Below are 6,854 nucleotides of genomic sequence, written 5' to 3'. Positions count from 1 at the left end.
TTCAATAACTAGTATAACTATTAGTAAATCTCTTAATATAAATAAATAATACCTGTGAGATAACTGGGCATCACAGTAGCTCTGATTACGTTCAGCACTTTCTGTGGTGTTGCCCTGGGAAATGACACCCAAGGCTTGTCTCAGATCCCAGCAAAGGCCTTGAGCAGACCTTCTGGCTCCCCGGTGAGTTTTCTTCAAAACAAAATGGCATCAGTGAGGGGTGGATTTGGGCCCTAGCCTCCATTTTCATCTAGTGATGAAGGGCTAAAAGTGGGGGAAAATCATCCCCTCTCCTGTAATTATACAGATTATATGAGTGGAAAAGGCTACAGAAATATCACAGACATCAGCTCCATCTGGTGGGGTGGGGATCTTTGCTCTGCTGCCTCTTAGTAAGAGAGAAGCACCTTGCCCTGCTTCCCACCCTCACCACCGTATACAGCTCAGGCGCCTCTGCCACCACCCCACTCATGTTTCGGGCACCGGCAGTGTGGCACTGCAGCTTTCTTGCTGCTCTGCTGCCTCATGTGCCCAAGGTAGCGCCATGGCCTTCGTCGTCAGTCACGGCTGGTCAGAGAAGCCCAGGATCCTGGGAGGCCTCTGGGGCTTCAGCACTGCAAGGCAGCCTGGAAACCCTATATCCTTCCCATAAAGATATAAACCGTGGTCCCTTCCCCATATTTAAATAGCTGAGTATTAAAGAGCTGAAGACTGTTTGTGAGATCTATTTTTTGTTTTCTCTAAGCCACAGCCAATACCCTGCACAAGAGGAAGATTCCTGTGAGCAGCACAAATTGGTGGGGATATGCAGCTCCTTGCCTTGCTTTAGTGACCTGTGGAGCTTCCTCCTTACTCCTCCCCTCTCCCTCCCTGTACAAGAACAACATAGAGACTGCAAAACTCTTTTCTTTGCTCTCATTTTAGAACAACGTTTTTCAGGATGTTGGTTGCCTCACAAAACAACAAGGAGAGTGGTGATTCACCTATGGTGCACCTCTGTGTGTACACAAATATACATAAATGGCAATTACTTGACACATGGGGATGCTGGCAGAATTGATATTAAATTCTGGAAAATGTATTAGTGCTCAGCCACTATGCTAAAATCTGAAAAATACAACGTATGTTATGACTGAATGCAATCTTCTCTGGATTTTGGTTTTAATCTTAAGAAAAACAGGTTTTAAATTCATTCAATCTCTCCAGAATACATACACTTAAAAATAATAGAAAATTCAAGGAATTTGGATGCGTTTTTGTTATTGCTGTTACTGGCAAGAACACCTCGAGCCACAATGTTCACCTATCCCCCAGTTTTTTATCTCATCATTTATCTTATCCGTATGATCTCCTACAGCTGGAGAGTAGGTGATGCTCTTCATTCAGTTGGTCGATTGGTCTGTTGAATCAACATGTTAAGTGTAAAAGCTGCTAAAAATGCAGGCGGAAGAAAAAATGTTTAATCTTTTAAAATAATTATGTAAAGTGTAAGAAAATGGTTTCTTGACCACCAGAATAATTTTTGACACTGGTTTTCTTCTTAGTTACCTTGTTTGTTCTCCAGTTTGTATACATATTGGAGCATTTCTGATGATTCAGGACTGAGGTAGTAATGTTTTTAAACTAGGGGTTTGATGATTACCTGAGGCCTGCAATTTTCAAGATGAAAATAAACGCTCTGGAAGCTTGTGTGTGATGTTCACATGGGAGCTTTACAAGAATAGATGTGTATCCCTACTGAAATCAAGCCTTAATGATTTCCAGAGAAAAAACAACTATGATGCAGAAGAGGTTCAGTGAATAGAAGGAAATGGTAAGCAATGTGCTACATGCTCTACGAAGTCCTTGCTCTAAGATTAAGTTTTTAAAAGAGTTACATAAATAGCCCAAGGCAGCAGCTTTGCATTATCACTTTTATCTTCTCGCTGTGTCTAAAAGGAATAACTTGAAGTCAATCGCAATTGTAGGTGATTGATGTACAGGAATTGGACCCAAGTACATAAAATTACATAGCTGGAGAAAAACAATGAATGGGTGTGAGAGATGGTCACAATTGGGGAAATTACTCTGAGAGTATTTGCTCATTTTTTTCTAGAAATAACAACCACTCACCAAATTTAATACACAAGCAGCACAGTAAGCAGGATCAGGGCACTATCTGTAACATCGTATTAACATGTTCATACATCCATTTTCAGAGTAACTTATCTCTTTTAAAATACAAATGGCAACACTGTCTGAAATACCATTATTAAACCTTAAATAGGCAGAGCTATGGGGGTTTATATCAATAAATTCTATGGAGTTACTCCTACTTTCCCTGGAGTGAGGTCTCAGTCAGGAACAATTTACACCCCTTCCTATTTTTTCTTTTCTAAAACCTCTTACAAGTTCAAATACAAGACAGTACAAATTCTGGTGGTTTCCTGCTAGAATTTGTTTGTTCTCTGGACAGACTCTCTGCACTACAGCTGGCAGAGAAACAAAAAGTCCAAGGAGTTTTTTGGAGACTGAATGTGTGCAGTAGTGTGTTGGGGACAGCAATGAAGCACTGCTGGCATGGGCAATGAATATAATCCTGGTCAGAAATGGCTAAAATTTCCACAGGTGACAACTGGGTCAGTTGCTTTACTTCTGACAGGAAACATTTGTATTTCTAACCTAGGTTTTTACAAGATTAATTTATGCTGATGTTCTTGGGCCACTGGTCGGGTTTTAGGGTAGAGAGTGTCCTGTAGCAAATGAAACTGCTGGTGGATTTAGCAAATAATGGAATGAGGGAGGGGAAGCAGAATACTTTGTACATATTTACTACTACATAATTACTATTAAAATTCCTAAGACAAATTAGTCATGTCCACAATGTCTGTCAAGCTGGACAGTTTGGAATTTGATCTCTCTTCAGACTTCCTATCCTGCTGTTTCACTGCCCTTTCTCCTGTTGCCTTTCCAAGATGTGGCTCTTGCACAGACAAAGAATTGTGCCTCTGCCTGCCTCCTCAGATCCATCTGCCATGGCCTCTTGGGTGATAAGCCCGTTTCAAAGCCTTTGCTTTTAAAATCCTGTCACTGTATTTATGTCACATGTTGGTGTTAATTCACACACTGAGATTGTTTTCACTGGTATTTTGCCAAAATCCTACCAAGTTTACACGGGCTGTGTGCCTAGCGGCAACAGCGCATTTTCACATGTTGTTACAGGAAAGTCATGATAACCTCATAAATAAAACATAGGGGCATCATTACATCATGAGAGCCCAGCCTTGCTAATGGCTCTCTTTAAAGAATAATTTGGTGATACTATCAGAGCCAAGTCATGCCATCAGTCATCCTCTCACATTCCTCCAGGTTTTAATTAAACAATTACTTTACAGCTTTCCTTAAATTTCAAAGCTAAATAATGTAGGACTTATTTCCTCAATTAAGGAGGTAATCGTTATCTGTTGCTCTGAACCGAGAATTAAAAAAATACCACAGTTTCACAGAAAGCTGTTAAAGTTCTTATGACTGAATTTGTTTGGTTTTTTTGCTTTATTCTGGACCAAATTCTTGCCTTGTCTGAATGAGGCGTTACAGATCGTAAGTTACTTTTGCATGCAACCTTAGGAGTTGACCTAAACACCAGTATCTCATTTTTTATAAAGTAAGAGAAAGAGTTGACACTCCTTTGCTGGGGATTTAGAGGTTTCTCTAATTTTGTTTCACTGAATGATAGAATTTTTTTTTTTATTAGAATTAGTATTGCTGCAAAGAATTAGGCTGCTCACTCTTGTTTCAAGACAGGAGATAATGCTTTATGGTTTGGCGAAAGTGTTTTGATAAAAAAACACCTGGTTGCGCTAAGGGGTAGGGGTGGGTGAGAAGTGGAAGAAGAAAGCATAAATATGAAATTCTAAAAGCAGAGATCAAAGTTAATGAAGCCATGTAAATCTTATCAGGAGACGTAACAAGATCATGAAGTACAAACAAATCATTTCCCTTTAGATATGATGAGAGGTTGGCTGATAAAACCATGATTACCCTTGGACAGCAGTTCTTGATGGTGGGTCGTACCTTTGCAGATGTTGACTCTGCCAAACCCTTTCTCACTGCTCCAACATGCTTTTTCCCCTTTAAGTATGACTATCTATGGGCTCTGTCTGCAGATGCCAAAATGAATTGTTTATGACAACCAAGCTAACCTGCTCCCTACAAAGAGCTTTTGGTTTCATTTATCTGCCCACCTCACTGGAGATGAGGCGTTCAGCAGCTGCTGTTGTGGCGGTGAGCCCTGAGCCCAGCAGGTAGGAGGGCCCAGGCAGCACTCGGCAGCACAGCTCAGGCTCCCTTGCTCTGCCTGCTTCTGTGCCTGACCTTGCCAGGGATCAAGGAAAGTTTCATTTCCACTTTTTCAAAAATTATTATTATTTAACATAATATGGTTCAGCAAAGTTCAGTGTTAATAGTAATGTTTTATGTGGAAAACAAAATGCCTCCTTGAAAGAACAGATAATCAGGATCTGCCTGCTATCGAGGGCTAGTTTCTGTCTTTGAATTCTAGGTGACTTCCATTCATCATTTCCAAGTATTTAGCATGCAAGCCACAGCCAAGCTCTTTCCAAAGGGAATGTTTACTAAATTAAACATTAAAGGAATATGAAAGCTATTCTCTATTCTAATGACACTTAATTAGAAAAAAAGCATGGAAATAGATTAAAATAATTAGTCTTAATAAGCAGTAATTGCCAAGTCTTGTGCAATAGAATAGCCTTCACAATTTAGAGATGGGGAATAATGATGCTTTGGGACTACTAATAAACACTGCTTTGAATATTAATTTAATTTGCAAAGTGTATTCTTGTTTTCTTAGACTACAGGGTCCCAACCATTGAGACCCTTGTATACTTGCTGTCCATCAGGATAAATGTATCAAGACCAAGACCATAGGAGGCAAAGTTGAGTAAATAAGTTAATAATTAAGTTTAAAAATTTAGGTTTTGTAGTGTAGAAGTTTATCATATGCATGCAGAGGTGGGTTGTCTGTGCTTAGTGCTTTGGACCAGTTGTTGCTTCAAGTGAGGTGTCTGCTTAGTTTTAAGTTTCAGGGCAGTGCTATCCCTCCTACATGAACAGGCAAACCGCTACACCAGCTGAAGTAGGGAATAAAACCACATCTTTTTTCTCTTGGTTGGACTTTCCTAATCTTGGGAATGAAACTGTAGCTGCCTATAGGGTGATTACCCCACATATTCTAAGAGGTATGCCAGACTGGTACTGGACATTAACTGGTTGAGCCCTCAAGTCTGGCGCAGTTTTCTTTGGGAAAGTGAAGATGAAAGACATCTGGTGACTTCAGTCTCACTTTGTCGACTGAAAACTCACTCTGGCCAGTTCTTACCTCGAGCTCCTGTAAACAAAAATATCAACATGGTAAAGAGGGAGCAAGCACTGTTCAGTACAACTTGCCGCTGTATTTCTATGCCATATAGTTCAGCAAATCTTTTCCAGTCCCTTCTAATTGAGAAGGACTACCAGTAAACTTAATCTTATACTTCTGTATGCTTTTCTCACGAGAATTTCAAAGTGTTTTGGTGAACACAGGAAACTATTTTGTATGGCAGTCATGCAGGGGTCCTTGTATTTGAGCTTGTCTATTAGAAAGAACTGAGCAGGATCCTGCAGACAAAGACAGCAACCAGATTTATAGCTGTGATGAGGGATCACTCAGTCCCACCTACAGCAACTCTGCCAAGGTTGAGAAGATGGAGATCTGAAGATAATGCTCTGCTAAAAGATCAGCCCTATAAAAGGAGAGCAGGAAGATGTCAGCAGCTAAAAGTCTGAAGGACAGCCAAAGCGGACAGCCCATGCTGGTACTGGGAACATAAGGAAACTGAGACCACCTCTTTGAAGTACATCTAATTAAGGGTCCAACAGTAAGCAACCCTTCCTCACCACTCTATCCAGTGAATATAAACATCTAACTTCACCCTGTTATGCTGCAGTTTGACAACAGAGTAAATGCAGCACTATGGCTCTGATCTGGATCAGAAATTTCAAGGCTGTGTAACATAGAGTGCTGACTGGCTCTTTTTTAGGCTTAATTTGTTTAAAAAAGAATGTTGACAGGCTAACTCGGTTTTGGCAAGCTTTACACCAGATCCGATATCGTCTGCCTCTGCTGCTGTAACGACACCGTATCAGGTATCGCCCCTCTTTCTGCAGCTATTCTAAAAATACAAAACCAGCGCTAATTCTGTGCTTGGGCTAAAACAAAAGTCCGTGTCTGCATCTGATCCGAATCAAATTTTTATTGATGAGTTGATCTAACAATGCACCAAATTAGTATTCATGATCCTTGACCAAGAGCCTTGGATGCCTACTGTAATCGATAGCATTGGTGTCCCCTTTTACACTTGGTTTCGCCTGATCTTTAAATCTATTTCTCGGTGTTTCTCAACCATAAAAAGATCCTCTGTTTCCAGAGGGCTTCAGAACGTGTCCGTGTGCGCTCCTGCTGTTTACAGCTCCTGAAGAAAAACCTGCCTGACTCAAGCGCCGAACCTGTTAGGCCTGCTGGGCACCGCGACTGACGATCCAGGCAGGCATCCCAGCGGCCTGGGAAGGAGACTTCGAATGGCGGGGCGGGTCCTGCCTCCCAGGGAAGGAGCGCGCTGCGGGGCCGCAGCACACGCTCGCCCGGACACTCCAGGCACTTGGGAAGAGCTCTGGCAAGCCCACCCAAGCCTCGGTAGCGGCGCCTCAGGCCCGGCGGCAGCAGGCCACGGCCTCGTGCGCGGCCTCCCCGGGCACCCCGCGGGCTGTAGCGGGGGTCTGGCCCACCCGGCTTCTGGCCAAGCCCGCCCCGCCCTGCC

The sequence above is a fragment of the Athene cunicularia genome (assembly GCF_003259725.1).
Source record: "Athene cunicularia isolate RWA chromosome 1 unlocalized genomic scaffold, athCun1 chr1_part1, whole genome shotgun sequence".
NCBI classification, from domain to species: Eukaryota; Metazoa; Chordata; class Aves; order Strigiformes; family Strigidae; genus Athene; species Athene cunicularia.
The sequence above is the reverse complement of the archived record's forward strand: the minus strand, read 5'-3'. Positions refer to the sequence as shown.